Raw genomic sequence first — 22,387 nt, 5'->3', positions numbered from 1 at the left:
CGGCCGGGTTTGAGGATGGCTGCTGCACATACATCGCCGCCGTGCAGCAGTGATGTGTGTGTTAGTCAGCAGCCAATGAGAGTCAGACAGACTCTCATTGGCTGCTGCCCGCCCACTGCAAGAGCCGGGCTGGATCTCACTCATGAGCTCTGCCTTCCGGCTCTTGCAGTGGGTAATGGGAGAGGCCCGGGAGGACTGACGTGCGACGGCAGAAGCTGCGGCTGGAGCGTGGATTCAGGTAAGTGTATTTTTTATTATTTTTTTACATGTTTGTATCTGCACTGCATCGGAGGGGGGAGGCACTTCTGGGGGCACCACTACTGGGGGGTGGACTTCTACTGGGGACTACTGTTGGAGGGGCTACTGTTACTGCTGGGGGCACTGCATCGGGGGGACCACTACTGGGGGGGATACTACTACTGGGAGGGGGGAATACTGCTGGGAGCACTGTATCAGGAGGGGGGACTACTACTGGGGGGGCTTCTACTGGGGGCACAATATAAGGGGCTTACTACAAGGGGTACAGCACTGTGGGGACCAATACTGGGGGCACTGAATAGGGGGATCACTACTGGGGGCCTGCATAAAGGGGACCACTATTGAGGGTACAGCATGGGGGGGACTACTTCTGGGGGCACTGCATAAGGGGGACCACTACTGGGGGCACTGTATAAGGGGCACTACTAGGGGCCTGCATAAGAAGGACCACAATTGGGGACATTGCATACAGGGGCACTACTGGGGTTAAGTAGCGTTCCCGCTATGCTGTTTTAGCAGGGCGTGACGCCCTGCCCTCCTTCTGGAGGGCAAAATGCACCCTTCCCTCACAGCCTGTGGATGCCGTCTTCACCCGCGGGTCGCAGTGTCTCGCAGGTGGGGAAATGTGCGATGACCCTGTCACCGCCGGAGAATAGACGCTTGACACATGTGGGGCACTATATAAGGGGGCTGCCCGGCATGCCCCAAGAGTGATGAAAAGGGGACGCATCTTGTAGACATGCCCCCTTTTCGTAACCACACACAGCTATAGCGAGCGGCCAAAATGATGGTCGCGATGGTCAAGACCATCGCGACTATCGGGCTTGCGACGAGACCCTTGTGGTAGGGTCTCGTCTGCCGCAAGCCCTGGAGTGCTTTTGGCTCTATCAGAGCCAAAAGCACTCCCACTGACATCATTAGTGATGTCAGTGGGGCCAGCCCCAGACGGTAGGCATTCCCATGGAACGCCTCCGTCTGGGCAGCCACGCCCCTGGCACACCCACCAAAGAGGGCGTGCTGTCAATCACCATCGACAGCATGCCCCCTTTGGTGCGAGACCCATAACAACGGCTTGGCCGTCGTTATTTGGGTCTCGCGCATGCGCACGATGGAGCCACCTCCGTCGTGCGCATGCGCACTTGGCCAACATTGGCCCGCTTGCGAGCGCTCAGCGCTCGCGAGCGGATCTGAATCAGGCCCTTTGTCCTAACTCACAGGCCGCCATGAATACACAGATAGAGAGTATCACTGGGCATGATGTGTACGCCTGGTGTCCAAAGTATGGGGTACAGTTAGATAGAGGGTTTGGACTGAGTGGGAATTTAACAGACACCCCTGCGGAGGAAGTGTTAGAGGTGTTGAGTAAATTATATAATATAATATAACCACATATAGTAGACCAATAGATGGTGGGAGAGCATGAGGTTATTAGTGTCCTACTCATTGAAAATGTAAAAAAGCGCTAGAACCTGCAGTACTCCCTCCGATTATTGTTGTTGAGAATGATAAAGGAAAGCGGTGGAAATTGGTGTGGCCCCAAAAGCCTTCATTGAGTTACCCTCATGTAATAACACCAATCATGGGCTCACAAGAACATGCTTCATCACATGATAGTTTGTCCCCTAACCAAAGTGGTAATAATACTACAACCGAATTCTAACAATGACCCTTTGGAAATCAGTTTAAAAACTTTGTAGAAAAGGTGGTGTCACAACTAGAAAGGTGGCATTATGAGGGTAGTTATAGTAGGCTTCGTATATTCTCTGGAATAATACCTATTCCGACTGGGGAATAAACTTATGAGGCGTGGAAGGAGGCGGCCATGCAGAAAATTGAAGAATGACAATGTCCAAACTACGTTAAAAAACATATTGAGGCCTTGGATTACACTTATGGAACATAGAGGAAGTGGATGAAATATAGAGAGGTTTATTGTAGCAAGTAAAGGAAAGAGGATACCTGTTATTCTGAAGTGATGATGAATAGAGCCCATAGCGATACAGTCATAAGCCTCACATCCACTACACGACTAATGAATGATTGAATGATAACAACATCGTTATCGTTCAATCAGTCATTATATTGTGCAGTCCACACCCAATGATATATCGTTCAGTGTGGGCACCCTCCATCATCCCCGATATCGTCAGGCTGGACAGCAGATTTGGGCGATGAGCGATGGCGCCAACGACCATTGGGAGCATGCATTGATGACATATCCACTGCATGATTAATGAACGATTGAACAATAACGTTATCGTTCAATCATTCCTTTTGTATCGTGTAGTGGATACGTGGTATTACAGTTCTGTGTTTGCCTCATATTTCATACTCTATTTGTGGTATTTATACTAGTCCATAAAAGGGGAACAGGGATGAGGTTAGTTGTGATTGGGTTAGGTCAGGGCAGGGGGATGGCATGTTAGGCAGGGGGGACATGTTAGGCAGGGGGACATGTTAGGCAGGGGGAACGTGTTAGGCAGGGGGTACGTGATAGGCAGGGGGAACATGTTAGGTATGGGGAACATATTAGGCAGGGGGATGTTTTGTTAGGCAGGGAGGTCATGTTAGGCAGGGGGCACATGTTAGGCAGGGGGATGTGTTAGGTAAAGGGAACATATCAGGTAGGGGGATGGTATGTTAGGCAGGGGGAATATGTTATGCAGGGGGATGTTTTGTTAGGCTGGGAGGTCATGTTAGGCAGGGGGCACATGTTAGGCAGAGGGGATGTGTTAGGTAGGGGGAACATGTTAAGGAGGGGGATGGTATGTTAGGCAGGGGGGACATGTTAGGCAGGGGGAACGTGTTAGGTAAGGGAAACATATCAGGCAGAGGGGATATGTTAGGCAGGGGAGACATGTTAGGCAAAAGGAGGGGAACGTGTTAGCTGGGGGAATGTGTTAGGTAAGGGGAACATATCAGGCAGGTGGAACATATTAAACAGTGTGGTGCAAAAATGTTAGGCAGGGGTAAACATATTAGGCAGGGGGAACATGTTAGGCCGGGATAAACATGTTAGGCAGGGGGGACATGTTAGGCAGGGATAAACATGTTAGGCAGAGGGGAACATGTTAGGCAGGAGGAACATGTTAGGAAGGGGGAACATATTAGGCAGGGATAAACATGTTAGGCAGAGGTAAATATGTTAAACAGTGTAGTGCAAACATTTTTTTTGTTTTATATATATAAATTTATGTTTTTTGGACTTATATATTTTTTTAATAAAGTAAAAAATGTGCCTAAATATTAAAAAAGAAAATAGGAACAAAAAAGAAAACAACAGGAAGTTATATACAAAAAAAATGACTTATTTGGGGAATTTCCTGAAAATTTACCAGAGTTCAATGATTTCAACAGCCATGGCTATAAATGAGGTATCAGTATTTACTGACTGAGATTTAATATAAGATATTACTTGTTGGCTGTTTCTCCTCCTCAGCGTTCAGTGACCTCCCAGCTATCACCCTGTCCCCTGATCGGCAGAGTAATGAAGTCATCACTGATTTATTAGTGTCATACAGTTTCTCCATAGTAAGCATTCACTGCACCAGATATAATCTCCACTTAGGATAAAACAAAATGTTTCAAACAAATAAAGCAATACCTTGCCGTGCACCAAAAGATGCCTGGATTGGAGTAACCAAGACCGGTCACCACATTGCCGAGAATGACTTCATAGATGGGAAATTGCAAATAACCAATCCTGGCACTTCACAATGACATACAACACATCTAGAATAAAATGAGATGAAGAAATAAACCATATACATAACCAATGAAGGCCGAGAGATACTCAGGTCTTATTTAATAACTATACTAGTTGTCAGCGGTGTCATTATTTTGGTGACTTCAGCATTACTTACCTTTTTGGCAAAGCCTGGCAGCGACTTCTCTCCCTGCGGCCTCCAACCATGTGTTGCTGCTGACGGGTTACTCAAACTATAGCAACAAAACAGAATTTGGGATCTGGGAATAGTGCGCCCCAAGTCAGACATTACATCCAGGGAAAACAAAAACACAAAGATAATTAAAAGTGGAATAATCCACTATTACCACTCCTGGCGCTGTTCCGTACAGTTGGTGTAAAACACAACTGTTATAGTTAAATATAAAGTACCCGCAGCAAGTAAAGGATGTACAGTAATGCTACAACTTCCTGGTTATTATAAATAGACCAATATACATAAAATGTATAAAAAAAAACCACTGCGCTGGTGTACTTATTTTAAATAAGCGTATAATCTGAAACAATAAAATACTGTAAATGGAATAAGACTCAATTATAGTGATATGCAATTATATTGTAATTTATTAATTGCAGTAATCAAGCATAATGCTATACAATGCAGTTATAGCATATTAAATTAAAATTAAAAAAACAAACATTAAATGTGCAATCCTAAGTATAGTATATAGAGTATGTGCGCATTACAATAAAAAGGTTTTGTGACTCGTGCTGACGTCTCAGCATTGATGTTAATACCTGTATAATAATTAAAGGATATATAAAAATATAAATATAAATGTCAATCCTAATTAAGCAATTCCACCATGTGGATAGATGGCTTACTTGCAAGTTATAATTTTGTATAAGGTGTGTCAGCCTGATAAATCGCAGTCCCGTTCAATAATAGAAGCCGCTTCCCTTGGAGAGGTGCTGGGTGCAGAGCTGCGCTGTAGGTCTAAGTTTCACAAGGTAACCAGTAGCCATGTGCTGGGTCCAGGCTAAGTAACGCGCAGCGGCAGCGGCAGCGGCAGCTGGTGTATTTAGCCGGAGACCATGGATAGTTGTGTAGTCCCCTGCGGCAATTGTTGAAGCCCCAGCTGATTAACGCTATACGGGTAAGCCTACCTGCGGTAATGTAGTCCCGGTTTTCCTGCGGTGATTGCTTGAGCACCAGCTAATTAGCGCTATATGGATAAACTGCACAATATTACCACCACAGCACCTCTCAATGGGGTAGATGTATTATAGCGGCACTTAACGTGCCGCTATACCGCTTCCCGCTTCGCCTCTTAACCGAGGCGAAGCATGAAGCACTACCGGTGAGATGTAAGAACATCTCATTGGCCGTAGAGGGGGAGCATTAACTCCCCCCTCCGGCGCAACCCGCTAGAGACAGCAGCGCATCAGCCTAGTGCCTTACCCTTTGCCAAGGCCAACCCAATTGCTTCTTGAAGCTGCCTTATCTTATCCAGAGGCAACCGACAACAGCACTCCAATGTATCGATCTCGATCCCTAAATACACCAACCTAGTGGAAGGGCCTTCAGTTTTCTCGTGCGCAATCGGAACACCAAATTCTGAAAACAGAGATGTTAAGGAAAACAGTAGGCAGGAACAACAATCAGAACCTGCTGGCAAGACAAATAGTGCGCTAGACCCACTTCCCCAGAACCTGTGCATACACACCAATGGAGAAATGAACTAAAGCGCGAGAAAAATGCACACGATACCGAACAGCCCATTGGGAGACACTTATCCAGGTAATAACCGTCTGGCAACCAAAAGCCCATATACCTGAAGGAATCAGGGTGCAAGGGCATAAGTCAAAAGGTGGACTCAATATCCACCTTGGCTAACAGGTGGGAAAATTCCCACCATACATTGTTTATTGTTTCAATGTGATTTGGGTTTGTTGCTGCTTGGTAATTGATTCCTTGTGGGTGGGACAGAATGGCAGATCAGGGGGTTTTAGGCAGATACCACCCTACCAGGGGCTCAGTGACACCACCCATTCAGATGGGTCCACCATTTGGAGTAACTGAAGGTGAGTTGGATACCTTATTTGATTGGTGTACCTGTGTGGACTGCACCCCCCAAAGGATGTTGATGCTGTTTCATGTCTGCAATGTTACTTTAGCTGGTACTGATAGCTGGCGGTCCTTTCTCTGCCACCATACATGTTGTTAACAAATGAAAGGTGATGTGTTTTTGCCACACACATCACAAATGGTCCTTAGCCATTAGGGCAGTGGTTCCCAAACTGGGTGCCTTGAGGTACTTGCCATGGAGCCTCGGGTTGGTGGTCCAGAACCAAATCAAAATATTTATGGTCAATGTGATAGGAAAAAACAGTGCAGAACCCTGTCCACCTCACAACTGTCCCTAAGAGTAACCGGTAAACACAATTTATTTAATTGAATCATTTTTGCTAGATGTCTCAATAAGAAAAACGTTTGGCCTAGGGGTGCCGTGGAAAAAATGCTGATGTTCTAAGACGCCGTGATTCAAGAAAGTTTGGGAACCACTGCATTAGGGGGTTTCGCTGCAGAGACGGCATTTTACCAATTGGTTGTCTTTTATACCAATACATACTTTACATAGGAAAGTGCATTTGTATGCACACAAATAACATTGTAATAAAAGCATGACAAAACGACAATTTCACCTTACTCTCACTAGTTAAGGTATAATTAATAAGACTCCAACAAGCAGCATTCTACAAATGTAATGAAAAAGTAGACAATACAGTTTATCCCACAGTCCCATAGTCATACAGGGATCATCTGCAGAATCTGGGCATTTTCAACAGCAGCAGAGGCAATAGGCATTCCTGCTGTGCTCAGATCCTGTAACTAGTATATGCCAGTGACAATTCAACAGGGAGTGTGTTTGGGTTAGGAAGTTTAATTATATATACTGTATATGTTTACACTTACAGACATTATATAGACTTGAAAGAAAGGACGTGTCCTTAATAAGTGTTTGTATTGCAACTAGAGATGTCTTAAACTGTGCAGTAATATTAACTGGGAGACCTTGACCCAAACTGCTCTCAAGTGTTCCAGACATATTTTACAGTACAAGATGTCCGTGTTTACCTTCTAATACATAACCAGTATCATGTTATTGGCTTATAAAGTTTATCATGCACTACACATGCGTGTAATGTGTATGTAAACAAATGATTTCAATACATAGGGGTAACCGTACATTTACTAAAGTGAGAGTTTTTAGCAGTGGAGTTGTTGCCCACAGCAACCAATCAGATGCTAGCTATTATCTTCTAGAAGGTGCTGGTTAAATGTTAAGTAGAATCTGATTGGTTGCTATGGGCAATAGCTCCACTTCTAAAATCTCTCACTTTAGTAAGTATACCCCAATACAGTATATACTGCTGTTTATTCTGACTAAAGGGAAGTCATAGTAAACGCAGTGATTGTATGTAATGGCTCTAAAAATATATATATTTTTAGGTTTTGCTAAATAATAAAATAATAAAACATTCTGATTCTCTTACAAAATGGAATACTGGCATTTTTCCACCGCAAAGACAGCCAGGGAGGGGTAAAACATTGCAAATACGTGCCTTCATCCACACATTGTTACTAGGGATGTGCGCCGGACCATTTTTGCCGGATTTAGATTTGGTTCTAATTCGTCGTCCGGCTTTGGATTTGGATTTGGATTTTTTTACAAAAATTGACAAAAAAAGCTAAAATCACATAAATTGGTCTTTTTTTTCTTCCTAGAGTATTATTAACCTCAATAACATTAATTTCCAGTCAATTTAGACCATCTCACAGCTTATAATATTGTTTTCACCATTATTGGCCAAAGGTTGCAGTGAGCTGACTGGTTACTAAGCAACAGAGCAGCGGCACAACGACACAGACACCACAGTATAAAGCACATCTATGACACATTGCCACACAGCAGTGGCAGAAATGAAAAGTAGTGTACCCACCCAGTGGGGTACGGCCAGCAGAGTCACAGTACTTGTTTACACAGTGGGCTACGGCCCTAGGAGTAACAGTGCACAATCTTATTCACATTACATCACACATAGGGCCTGATTCACATTACACCATAAAGTAGTGTGTCTTATTTATGTCACCACACACAGTAGTGCCCCTTTTACACAATGCCCACAGTAGTGACCCTTTTACACAATGCCCACAGTAGTGCCCCTTTTACACAATGCCCACAGTAGTGGTGTCCCTTACACAATGCCCCCAGCAGTGGTGCCCCCTATGCAGTCCCCTTAGTAGAAGGGTCCCCTATGCAGTGCCCCCAGTAGAATGCCCCCCAGTAGTATGCCCTCCAGTAGCAGGCCCCCCCAGTAGTAGGCTGCCCCAGTAGTAGCCCCCCCTGTAGTATGGCCCCCCCAGTAGTATGGCTCCCCAGTAGCAGGCCCCCCCCCAGTAGCAGCCCCCCCCCCAGTAGTAGGCTGCCCCAGTAGCAGGCCCCCCCAGTAGCAATCCCCCCCCAGTAGTATGCCCCCCCCAGTAGTATGGCCCCCCCAGTAGCAGGCCCCTCAGTAGTATGGCCCCCCCAGTAGTATAGCCCCCCCAGTAGTATAGCCCCCCCAGTAGCAGGCCCCTACCAGTAGTATGGCCCCCCCGCACCCTCAGTAGCAGGCACCCCCAGTAGCAGACCCCCCCAGTAGCGCCCCCGGCCCTTACACAAGTAAAAAAAATAAAAATAAAAACTTACCTGTATCCCCGCTCCCGCGCCATCCGCTCTGCTGTCACACGCTGAGGAGGGAGCCGGAAGACGGAGCTCATGTGTGAGCTCCAGCCGGCTCCCTCCGTGCAGCAGCCAATGAGAGCCTGTGTGACTCTCATTGGCTGCTGTAACAAACACACAGCTGCCGCTGGCAGCTGTGTGTTTGTGTCTGTGTAGGGCAGAGCGCTATCTCAGCGTTCTGCCCTACACTAGAGGAGCCCTGATGTCGGATTCTCTAGTGAGAATCCGACATCAGGCGGCCGCCGTTCGGCCCCGAACGGGGATCCGAGTCAGGCGGTGAACACCCGAACAGGGTTCGGGTGGACTCGGATCCCCAAAGTTCAGAGCGGTTCGGATTCCACAGAATCCGAACCGCTCATCTCTAATTGTTACCCCTGGGCAGTGGCGTAACTACAGGGTGGCTAGACTGGCAAATGTCCAGGGGCTGACAAGGTAAAGGAGGCCCACCGCTGTGCACCCTGCCCCGAGCGTCCAAAGGGTTCTTGGAGTGGTGCAGTAGCGACCTGGGGTCGGCGGGTTCTCAAACTCACCAGAGAGCGCGCACCCATCCTGCTGCTGCGAGCAACAGTGCTGGGGACACGCAGTGAACACAGACAGAGGTGATTGGCCGGCCGACGATGTGAGGCTCCCGGGTTTATGTGCACGTAATTTTCTCCCTCTTGACCGTTCACCGCCTTGAGAAAAGCAGAAAGGATATAGCTCTATCTCGCACAGTACCCGGGTCCTTTATGAGTCCCTTTAGATCGCACAGGAAATGACACAATAGCAAAGGTATAACGATACCTTTATTTTACACATACACTCTACTTCTACATGTAACATCAGCAACTACATCTATGTACAATATATACAGAGATGCCAGTAGTATTAGTTAAACCTTGGGGAACCCAGACACATGTCCCTATAGCAGAGGTACCTTTTAGTGTTAGAAAGGTTGGTAGCTACACCCTCCAGCTTACCCGCCTGGGCTGGGGACACCACACTTGTGCGACTGCTGTGTGGCTGCACACTTCTCTGGGAAATGGCGCCTCCGTCCCTGACTTGCTGTTCCCGGCCGCTTGGCCTGGTCGTCCTCTGCTCGCCAAGAGCAGGGCATGCAGACCAGTCACCCCGCTCCAGCGGGCACACCAGTCCCACGCCACGGGACTGCTCCAGTGGGAGCGTACGCTTGGGCAGAATCTCCCGACTCCTGCCCAACCTGGGTCCTGCCATGTAAGCTAAGTACCTCCACACCACCCCGGGTCTCAGCTCAGACTCCCTCAAGACCCTTGCACTTGCCATATGAAACCTCTGATGTTCCCATGGTTAGGTGCCACCCCTGATCTCTAGTATTGGTTGGTTTGAACGCAGGGGCTGGGTACTGAGCAGTTAGTGATCACATCATTCCCTGCTTCCCCCTGTGGATATCGGTGCCAGCCAGTCTCGCAATGGCCCCTTTGGTACAAAGGAAACATAATCAGGTTGATAACTGGGCTCGCTCCCCCCGGTGGCTATCAAACAAGTCACTGGTAACCCCTTGTCGTCATTTGTGATGTCACATGCCATTCAGCTGACTATAGCTTCCTGTCTAGAGCTTAAAGAGAGGGGGGCTGTAGGGGTTATCAGCTTTGTAACTTCCTATGGGGGATATCATCAGGCATACACAAATATTATACATTGATAGGCACAAACACTTGTATACACAGTTTACCTGCATATTACACACAGTAACACAAAATGGTCAGACTCCTTGATGTAAGGTCCTATTAATGTCCAATACACATGAAAGCAGAACCAGGATGTAAAAAGTATACCATTTCGGGACGGGCTGAATAGCAGGCTCGTATCATGCTGGGGGGGGGAGGGGTACATAGGCCGTCACAGATGCATGTTGGGCTGAGTGAGGAGTATATGATCCTGGGCATGTGGGCAGGGCCCAAACTAGGATTTCTGTCACCTGGTCAAGACAGTAATTTTGTGCCCCCCCCACAATAAAACAAAATAAAACAACATAGAGCTCAAAAAGGATGTGTGGTTTTGTGACACAGTAATGCCCTTTACAACTTATTATACCACAGTAATGCCCTTTACAGCTTATTATGCCACAGTAATGACCTTTGCAACACATTATTCCACAGTAATGCCCTTTACAACTTATTATGCCACAGTAATGCCCTTTACAACACATTATTCCACAGTAATGCCCTTTGCAACACATTATTCCACAGTAATGCCCCTTACTACACATTATACCACAGTAATACCCCTTACTACACATTATACCACAGTAATGCCCTTTACAAATTATTATGCCACATTAATGCCCTTTGCAACACATTACTCCACAGTAATGCCCTTTACAACATATTAAGCCACATTAATGCCCTTTACAACTTATTATGCCACAGTAATGCCCCTTGCAACACATTATGCCACAGTAATGCCCTTTACAACACATTATACCACAGTAATGCCCTTTACAACTTATTATTCCACAGTAATGCCCTTTACAACACATTATGCCACAGTTATGCCCTTTACAACTTATTATACCACAGTAATGCCCTTTACAACTTATTATGCCACAGTAATGCCCTTTACTACACATTATGCCACAGTTATGCCCTTTACAACTTATTATACCACAGTAATGCCCTTTACAACTTATTATGCCACAGTAATGCCCTTTACTACACATTATGCCACAGTTATGCCCTTTACAACAAATTATGCTACAGTTATGCCCTTTACAACTTATTATGCCACAGTAATGCCCTTTACAACACATTATGCCACAGTAATGCCCTTTACAACTTATTATGCCACAGTAATGCCCTTTACAACACATTATTCCACAGTAATGCCCTTTACAACTTATTATGCCACAGTAATGCCCTTTACAACACATTATGCCACAGTAATGCCCTTTACAACTTATTATTCCACAGTAATGCCCTTTACTACACATTATGCCACAGTTATGCCCTTTACAACTTATTATACCACAGTAATGCCCTTTACAACTTATTATACCACAGCAATGCCCTTTACAACTTATTATGCCACAGTAATGCCCTTTACTACACATTATGCCACAGTTATGCCCTTTACAACAAATTATGCTACAGTAATGCCCTTTACAACTTATTATGCCACAGTAATGCCCTTTACAACTTATTATGCCACAGTTATGCCCTTTACAACACATTATGCCTAGGGATGTGCGCCGGACCATTTTTGTTGGATTTGGCTCTGATTCGTCGTCTGGATTTGGATTTTATTTACAAAAATTTACAAAAAAAAGCTAAAATCAGATAATTTGGGCTTTTTTTGTTCCTAGAGTGTTATTAACCCCAATAACATTAATTTCCAGTCATTTACAGTCAATTTAGGCCACCTCACAGCTTATAATATTGTTTTCACCATTATTGGCCAAAGGCTGCAGTGAGCTGGCTGGTTACTAAGCGACAGACACCACAGTTTAAAGCACATCTATGAAACTTTGCCAATCGCTACTGAGTCACAGTACTTGTGTGTTATGGACACAAAGAGGGCTAAGGCCCAAGGAGTCACGATGCCTATACACACAGACAGGCCCACCAAGAGCTGTGGTGGGCCCGGGTAACAGGGGGCGTGGTCTAATCGCGGGAGGCGAAAAAACAAAAAGCTTTGCAGCGAAGCAGCGCTGGGGAGGGGGGGCGCTCTGAGCCCCCTCAGCCCTGCACAAAGCCAGGGGGGCTCCCCCCACAGGCATAGGAGACTGCTGTGGCTGCTGAGAGGGGGGGCTCCCACTGGAGCTCAGCACATGCTGTGTGCTGGGCTGCTGTGAGGGGGGGGCGGCGCCAGACCCATGCCCTCACCAGGCCCCTCAGGAAGCCCAAGCCTGTGTAATCTGTACCAGCAACCCCCCACTCTCGGCGCCCCAGCAGACAGAGGGCTATTGCCCAAGGGGTCACGGTGCTTATACACACAGAGGGCTATTGCCCAAGGAGTCACGGTGCTTATACACACAGAGGGCTATTACCCAAGGAGTCACAGTGCTTTTATACACACAGAGGGCTATTGCCCAAGGAGTCACAGTGATTTTATACACACAGAGGGCTATTGCCCAAGGAGTCACGGTGCTTATACACACAGAGGGCTATTGCCCAAGGAGTCATGGTGCTTATACACACAGAAGGCTATTGCCCAAGGAGTCACGGTGCTTATACACACAGAGGGCTATTGCCTAAGGAGTCACGGTGCTTATACACACAGAGGGCTATTACCCAAGGAGTCACAGTGCTTTTATACACACAGAGCGCTATTGCCTAAGGAGTCACGGTGCTTATACACACAGAGGGCTATTACCCAAGGAGTCACAGTGCTTTTATACACACAGAGGGCTATTGCCCAAGGAGTCACAGTGATTTTATACACACAGAGGGCTATTGCCCAAGGAGTCACGGTGCTTATACACACAGAGGGCTATTGCCCAAGGAGTCATGGTGCTTATACACACAGAAGGCTATTGCCCAAGGGTCACGGTGCTTATACACACAGAGGGCTATTGCCTAAGGAGTCACGGTGCTTATACACACAGAGGGCTATTACCCAAGGAGTCACGGTGCTTATACACACAGAGAGCTATTACCCAAGGAGTCACAGTGCTTTTATACACACAGAGGGCTATTGCCTAAGGAGTCACAGTGCTTTTATACACACAGAGGGCTATTGCCCAAGGTGTCACAGTGCTTATACACAGAGAGGGCTATTACCTAAGGAGTCACAGTGCTTATACACACAGAGGGCTATTACCCAAGGAGTCACGGTGCTTATACACACAGAGGGCTATTGCCCAAGGAGCCACGATGCTTATATACACAGAGGGCTACTGTCCAAGGAGTCATGGTGCTTATACACACAGAGGGCTACTGCCCAAGGAGTCATGGTGCTTATACACAAAGAGGGCTACTGCCCAAGGAGTCACAGTGCTTACACACACAGAGGGCTATTGCCCAAGGAGTCACAGTAATTTTATACACACAGAGGGCTTTTGCCCAAGGAGTCACAGTGATTTTATACACACAGAGGGCTATTGCCCAAGGAGTCACGGTGCTTATACACACAGAGGGCTATTGCCCAAGGAGTCATGGTGCTTATACACACAGAGGGCTATTGCCCAAGGAGTCATGGTGCTTATACACACAGAGGGCTATTGCCTAAGGAGTCACGGTGCTTATACACACAGACGGCTATTACCCAAGGAGTCACGGTGCTTATACACACAGAGGGCTATTACCCAAGGAGTCACAGTGCTTTTATACACACAGAGGGCTATTGCCCAAGGAGTCACAGTGCTTTTATACACACAGAGGGCTATTGCCCAAGGAGGCACAGTGCTTATACACACAGAGGGCTACTGCCCAAGGAGTCACAGTGCTTATACACACAGAGAGCACCTGCCAAAGGGGTCACAGTGCTTATACACACAGAGGGCTTTTACCCAAGGAGTCACAGTACTTATACACACAGAGGGCTATTGCCCAACGAGTCACGGTGCTTATATACACAGAGGGCTATTACGCACTCTGTGTGTATATTAGATTTTAGCACTAGGGAAGGGTTGGGCACTACTGGGAGGTTATGGTTAGGCTATTGGGGAAGGTTTAGGATTGAGCACTACGGGAGGTTATGGTTAGTTTATCGGGGGTGGGTTAGGGTTGAGCACTAGAGGGAAGTTATGTTTAGGCTAATGGGGGAGGGGTTAGGGTTAGGCAGGGCTATTTTTCTGGAAAAATGCGTTTAGGAACTGTGGGTGGAGCTACTGGAGGTGGAGCTATATAAAAACCATTATATATATATGTATTTATATTTATATTATATTAGGGGTGAGCGGGTTCGGATTTCTGAAATCCGAACCCCCCCGATCCGAGGCCGATCCAAGTCAGGCTCGACTTTTCCCGCCTGACTCGGATCTGAAATCATGGCAGAATGTCATCATCCCGCCTTCCGGGTCTCGCGGGTTTTGGATTCTATATAAGGTACCCGCGTCGGCGCCATTTTCTCACTCGGCTGTGGACAGTGAAGAGGGAGGGTGGGAGTTAGGGCTGGCTGTGTAGTGTAGTGTAGTGTAGTACAGTGTAGTGTTGTGCTGTGCTGCTGTTGTCCATAGGGGCTGTGTCCACTCCAAAGTCCTGTGCAGTGTCCCAGTCCTAAAGGGGTGCTGTAGTGTTGTCCAGGGGGTGCTCTGTCCATCAGGGGTGCTCCCCCCAAGTGCAAATTTTTTTTTTTTCTGTGTTTGTGAATTGTGTGCGCAGTAGCCGCACGAGCATCAACAAAGTAGTGCCAAGCGTGCGCCTGTGTCATAAGTAAAGGGCCGGCTGGCTTGACCGTTAAAGGGTGCTGTAATCCCCAAAGTGCATTCCAAACCAAATAAAAAAATATTTTCTGTGTTTGTGAATTGTGTGCACTGTGGCTGCACGTGCATCAGCAAAGGAGCTGCACCAAGCGTGCGCCTGTGTCCCATAAGTAAAGGGCCGGCTGGCTCATTTCTTAAAGGGTGGTGTAACCCACAAAGTGCACTGGTCTCCAACAAAAATAAAAAAATATTTTCTGTGTTTGTGTGCGCCTTAACCGCACGTATATATCAATATAACATAAATGGAGGACCAAACTTTCTCCGATAAAAATAATATAGGAAAATATCAAGAACCACTTCCCCCTAGTGCTGTTGCTGCTGCTGGGAGTTGTTCATCATCCCAGAGAGGAAGTAGGAACACCACTACTTTTACTAAACAATTGACCCTCCAACAGTCCTTAGCGAGGATTATGAAGTACGACAGCAGTCATCCTGAAGCAAAACGTATAACTGAGGCCTTGACTGCTATGTTGGTGTTAGACGTGCGTCCGGTATCCGCCATTAGTGCAGTGGGATTTAGACAATTGATGGAGGTAGTGTGTCCCCGGTTCCAAATCCCGTCTAGATTTCACTTCACTAGGCAGGCGATACCGAGACTGTACAGAAACGTCAACAAAAGTGTCCTCAGTGTCCTGAAAAATGCGGTTGTACCCAATGTCCACTTAACCACGGACATGTGACCAGTGGAACAGGGCAGACTAAGGACTATATGACTGTGACAGCCAACTGGGTAAATGTATCACCTTACGCAGCAACAACAGCAGCATCACCAATAGCAGCATCTCAGAAACGCCAGCTCGTTCCAAGGCAGGCTACGCTGTGTATCACCGGTTTCAGTAAGAGGCACACCGCCGACAACCTCTTAGAGAAACTGAGGGAAATCATCGCCCAGTGGCTTACTCGACTTAGACTCTCCTGGGGATTTGTGATATCTGACAATGCCACCAATATTGTGCGGGCATTACATCTGGGCAAATTCCAGCAGGTGGTGCAGAATTTTCTGAAAAGCGACAGGGGCGTGCAGGAGATGCTTTGGGTGGCCCGAAAAATTTCTGGCCACTTTTGCCATTCAGCGACTGCGTGTGCCTGTGTCATAAGTAAAGGGCTGGCTGGCTTGTCCGTTAAAGGGTGCAGTAAACCCCAAAGTGCACTCCAAACAAAATAAAAAAATATTTTTTTTCTGTCTTTGTGAATTGTGTGGGCTGTAGCCGCACCTGCATCCTCAAAGCAGCAGCGACAAGCGTGCGTCTGTCTGTTAAAGGGTGGTGTAACCCTCAAAGTGCGCTCCACAAAAAATAAAAAATTCTTTTTTTTCTGTGTTTGTGACTTGTGTGCGATGTAGCCGCACGTAGCAGCGTCAAGCGTGCGCCTGTGTCATAAGTCAAGGGCCGGTTTGGACATCTGGTCCGGACTGAAGGACGTGCCAACAATTTCTGACAAGTCTACTGTCACTGCATATGATACTGTCCTCAAAGCAGCAGCGACAAGCGTGCGTCTGTCTGTTAAAGGGTGGTGTTACCCCCAAAGTGCGCTCCAACAAAATAAAATAATCCAAGGACAATTCCATCTTGCACCTTTTTTTTTTCTTTGCATTATGTACTGTTTGGGGCCTAGTTTTTCAAACTGCCATCCTGTCTGCCACTGCAGTGTCACTCCTAGATGGGCCACGTGTTTCTGCCGCCCACTCGTATCTCTTAGCATAGTCATCCAGCTACCTCGGTGCAACCTTTTGGACATAAAAACACTATTGTGAGGTGTGAGGTGTTCAGAATAGACTGGAAATGAGTGGAAATTAAGGTTATTGAGGTTAATAATAGCATAGGAGCAGAAAAACCCACAAATTCTGTGATTTTAGCTGTTTTTATGCTTTTTTTAAAAAAAAATACAGATCCAAAACACAAAACCCAGAACCCAAGACACGGAAGGGTGGTTTTGGCAAAACCAATCCAGATCCAAAACACGAAGAAAGATCCAGATCCAAAACACAAAACACAAAAGTGGCCAGTGCACACCCTATATTATATATGCATATAAATAGTATTTAGAAAAATACTCATAAGGGATTTTAAAATAACACTTATCTTATGGAAAATAAATTTTGGCACCGGACATTATGTCCTAGCTAATTAGAGATTCAGGAACTGAGTTCCTGCTAAAAAATAGCACTGGGGTTAGGCACTAGGGGGTAGTTAGGGCTAATGGGGAAGGGTTAGGGTTGAGCACCGGGGAGGTAATAGTTAGGCTGAGGTAAGAAGGTTGTTTAAGCTATGGGAGGAGGGAAGGTTAGATTTAGGCACTAGAGGACGGGTTAGGAGTAGGGATTAGGGGTAGGGCCAGTGTCCTCACCAAAACGCTGCTCCATCGATGTAACAGTCACATGACCTGCGGCCGCTGGAAGTTGCGGCTGAAGTCTCTGCAGCTGTCGAGAGCACGTAAGTGATGGCTGGACCAACAGGGTCGGTATGTCAATATTCTACTACAGTATGTCAACATTTCATCAGCGCCTACATGGTGAATGTCAACATGGTCAATGTCGGCATCATGACCATGTTGACATGATTAATATGGACATATCATACCTAATCCCTTTTTTATTAATACTATGGGGCTGCACAGGTTCCTGTAACCCAAAATTGTATACTGCTCCCCCCACCCCCTCTGGGAGATATGGAGGTGATGTACAGTAGGAAGCTGGGCTGGTTCCAGCGTGGAGCCCAGGGTGAGAATTTCCATTGCCCCATCCTCCCCCAACACATGATCACACACACGCTCAGGTATAAAAAGACACTGTCCTATCAGACAGCTGCTCCGGCATGGACGTTTCCTGCTCACGGTGTTCTCCCTCCCGCAGACAGCCATGCTGAGATGGAGGAGGTGGGCTGCGGCATGGACGTGTCCTGCTCACGGTGTTCTCCCTCCCGCAGACAGCAATGCTGAGATGGAGGAGGTGGGCTCCGGCATGGACGTGTCCTGCTCACGGTGTTCTCCCTCCCGCAGACAGCAATGCTGAGATGGAGGAGGTGGGCTGCGGCATGGACGTGTCCTTCTCACGGTGTTCTCCCTCCCGCAGACAGCAATGCTGAGATGGAGGAGGTGGGCTGCGGCATGGACGTGTCCTGCTCACAGTGTTCTCCCTCCCGCAGACAGCAATGCTGAGATGGAGGAGGTGGGCTCCGGCATGGACGTGTCCTGCTCACGGTGTTCTCCCTCCCGCAGACAGCAATGCTGAGATGGAGGAGGTGGGCTGCGGCATGGATGTGTCCTTCTCACGGTGTTCTCCCTCCCGCAGACAGCAATGCTGAGATGGAGGAGGTGGGCTGCGGCATGGACGTGTCCTGCTCACGGTGTTCTCCCTCCCGCAGACAGCAATGCTGAGATGGAGGAGGTGGGCTCCGGCATGGACGTGTCCTGCTCACGGTGTTCTCCCTCCCGCAGACAGCAATGCTGAGATGGAGGAGGTGGGCTGCGGCATGGACGTGTCCTTCTCACGGTGTTCTCCCTCCCGCAGACAGCAATGCTGAGATGGAGGAGGTGGGCTGCGGCATGGACGTGTCCTGCTCACAGTGTTCTCCCTCCCGCAGACAGCAATGCTGAGATGGAGGAGGTGGGCTCCGGCATGGACGTGTCCTGCTCACAGTGTTCTCCCTCCCACAGACAGCAATGCTGAGATGGAGGAGGTGGGCTGCGGCATGGACGTGTCCTTCTCACGGTGTTCTCCCTCCCGCAGACAGCAATGCTGAGATGGAGGAGGTGGGCTGCAGCATGGACGTGTCCTGCTCACGGTGTTCTCCCTCCCGCAGACAGCAATGCTGAGATGGAGGAGGTGGGCTCCGGCATGGACGTGTCCTTCTGACGGTGTTCTCCCTCCCGCAGACAGCAATGCTGAGATGGAGGAGGTGGGCTGCGGCATGGACGTGTCCTTCTCACGGTGTTCTCCCTCCCGCAGACAGCAATGCTGAGATGGAGGAGGTGGGCTGCGGCATGGACGTGTCCTTCTCACGGTGTTCTCCCTCCCGCAGACAGCAATGCTGAGATGGAGGAGGTGGGCTCTGGCATGGACGTGTCCTTCTCACGGTGTTCTCCCTCCCGCAGACAGCAATGCTGAGATGGAGGAGGTGGGCTGCGGCATGGACGTGTCCTTCTCATGGTGTTCTCCCTCCCGCAGACAGCAATACTGAGATGGAGCAGGTGGGCTGCGGCATGGACGTGTCCTTCTCACGGTGTTCTCCCTCCCGCAGACATCAATGCTGAGATGGAGGAGGTGGGCTGCGGCATGGACGTGTCCTTCTCACGGTGTTCTCCCTCCCGCAGACAGAAATGCTGAGATGGAGGAGGTGGGCTGTGGCATGGACGTGTCCTTCTCACTGTGTTCTCCCTCCCGCAGACAGCAATGCTGAGATTGAGAAGGTGGGCTGCGGCATGGACGTGTCCTTCTCACGGTGTTCTCCCTCCCGCAGACAGCAATGCTGAGATGGAGAAGGTGGGCTCCAGCATGGACGTGTCCTTCTCACGGTGTTCTCCCTCCTGCAGACAGCAATGCTGAGATGGAGAAGGTGGGCTGCGGCATGGATGTGTCCTTCTCACGGTGTTCTCCCTCCAACAGACAGCAATGCTGAGATGGAGAAGGTGGGCTGCGGCATGGACGTGTCCTTCTCACGGTGTGCTCCCTCCCGCAGACAGCAATGCTGAGATGGAGGAGGTGGGCTCCGGCATGGACGTGTCCTTCTCACGGTGTTCTCCCTCCCGCAGACAGCAATGCTGAGATGGAGGAGGTGGGCTGCGGCATGGACGTGTCCTTCTCACAGTGTTCTCCCTCCCGCAGACAGCAATGCTGAGATGGAGGAGGTGGGCTGCGGCATGGACGTGTCCTTCTCACGGTGTTCTCCCTCCCGCAGACAGGAATGCTGAGATGGAGGAGGTGGGCTGTGGCATGGACGTGTCCTTCTCACGATGTTCTCCCTCCCGCAGACAGCAATGCTGAGAAGGAGGAGGTGGGCTGCGGCATGGACGTGTCCTTCTCACGGTGTTCTCCCTCCCGCAGACAGCAATGCTGAGATGGAGGAGGTGGGCTCCGGCATGGACGTGTCCTTCTCACGGTGTTCTCCCTCCCGCAGACAGCAATGCTGAGATGGAGAAGGTGGGCTCCGGCATGGACGTGTCCTTCTCACGGTGTTCTCCCTCCCGCAGACAGCAATGCTGAGATGGAGGAGGTGGGCTGCGGCATGGACGTGTTCTTCTCACGGTGTTCTCCCTCCCGCAGACAGCAATGCTGAGAAGGAGGAGGTGGGCTGCGGCATGGACGTGTCCTTCTCACGGTGTTCTCCCTCCCGCAGATAGCAATGCTGAGATGGAGGAGGTGGGCTGCGGCATGGACGTGTCCTTCTCACGGTGTTCTCCCTCCCGCAGACAGCAATGCTGAGATGGAGAAGGTGGGCTGCGGCATGGACGTGTCCTTCTCACGGTGTTCTCCCTCCCGCAGACAGCAATGCTGAGATGGAGAAGGTGGGCTCCGGCATGGATGTGTCCTTCTCATGGTGTTCTCCCTCCCGCAGACAGCAATGCTGAGATGGAGAAGGTGGTCTCCTGCATGGACGTGTCCTTCTCACGGTGTTCTCCCTCCCGCAGACAGCAATGCTGAGATGGAGGAGGTGGGCTGCGGCATGGACGTCTTCTTCTCACGGTGTTCTCCCTCCCGCAGACAGCAATTCTGAGATGGAGGAGGTGGGCTGCGGCATGGACGTGTTCTTCTCACGGTGTTCTCCCTCCCGCAGACAGCAATGCTGAGATGGAGCAGGTGGGCTCCGGCATGGACGTGTCCTTCTCACGGTGTTCTCCCTCCCGCAGACAGCAATGCTGAGATGGAGATGGTGGGCTCCGGCATGGACGTGTCCTTCTCACGGTGTTCTCCCTCCCGCAGACAGCAATGCTGAGATGGAGAAGGTGGGCTCCGGCATGGACGTGTCCTTCTCACGGTGTTCTCCCTCCCGCAGACAGCAATGCTGAGAAGGAGCAGCATGCTGCCCTCTCTGGGAGCTGCAGAGAGGGCAGCATGGGCCATACGTATTGGTAGACACTACGGTGGTAGGTGGCAGTGGGGTGCAAATGGAGACTTGTCAACACGACAGACTGACTTAGCCAGGGGGTTTAAAACAGGTAACACATGGTTAACAGTAAGTACAGGTTGTAAGGATTCCCAGTTGCAGCCAGGAGCTTTAGGGTTATGCTGGGCATTGTGGTGCGCTGTAAGGTCACTTATGCACAGTGGTGGCAGTGAGGTGATGTATTAAAATTGCAGTGGTGGCACAGTCTAATTAGGGTCTCCATACGGCCTCCTCCTGTTGTACAGGATACTCGGGCACGTCCGATAGCTTCAACGGATGGAGAGGAAAGATGTGCCCGGGAGCTGCACATGCACAGAAGACGTATGTCGGAGGTTGCGCCCCCGTGCTGAGCCGCTCTGGGTCCTAGTGCACGGCGGCTAGTCTAGCAGTAAACAGATGCAGCACAGAGCAAATCTCTAACGAGGTTTAGCCGGCATTTACTGTAACACAGGGCACAAGTAAAAAACTGAAAAAGGTGAAAGCTCTACTCTAGGTATTGGCTCATCAGCAGCAGTGAGACAGCCTAGGACAGCGTACTGAGGGCCTCATTCAGACCCGCTCGCAAGCGATATGTGCTCGCAAGCGGGTCGATGGTGGGACACTGCGCACGCACGAGCCCCGGGATGAGTGAGAAATTCACTCGCTCCGGGGCTCGCTACAAACGGGGCGGCTGTCGAAGTTGATCGACAGCTCGCCCCGTTATGTAGACGGGTGGGGGGGTGGCTGGCCAAATGGAGGTGTTCCCGAAGGAATGCCTGACGTTTGGGGGCGGCCCTACTGACATCACTCGTGATGTTAGTAGTGAGCTTCCTGCTCTATTAGAGCAGGAAGCTCACTGGGACTTGCAGGAACGAGACCCTACCACATGGGTCTCGTTGCAAGCCCGATGGTCGCGATGGTTGCGACCATCGCAACCATCACCTGGCCGCTCGCAAAAGCTGTGGGTGGCCACCCACAGCTTAACGAGCAGCGAGGAGGCCGGTTTTAAAAAAAAAAGTGGCAGCGCTGATTCAGAGCGAGCGCTCGCTTTTTGAGAGTGGCTCTGAATCAGGGCCTGAGTTCAGCTGCTAGGACTGATGCAGTGGTTATACGCTGCACTGTCTGACAAGCATAAGCATTTATTTAACTAGCAAAGATTCACTGGGCTACGCGCAGCTTAATGCCAGGATTGTACATG

This window comes from Taudactylus pleione, unplaced genomic scaffold, assembly GCF_031769625.1.
Source record: "Taudactylus pleione unplaced genomic scaffold, aTauple2 ptg000231l, whole genome shotgun sequence".
In the NCBI taxonomy this organism is placed as follows: Eukaryota; Metazoa; Chordata; class Amphibia; order Anura; family Myobatrachidae; genus Taudactylus; species Taudactylus pleione.
The sequence above is the reverse complement of the archived record's forward strand: the minus strand, read 5'-3'. Positions refer to the sequence as shown.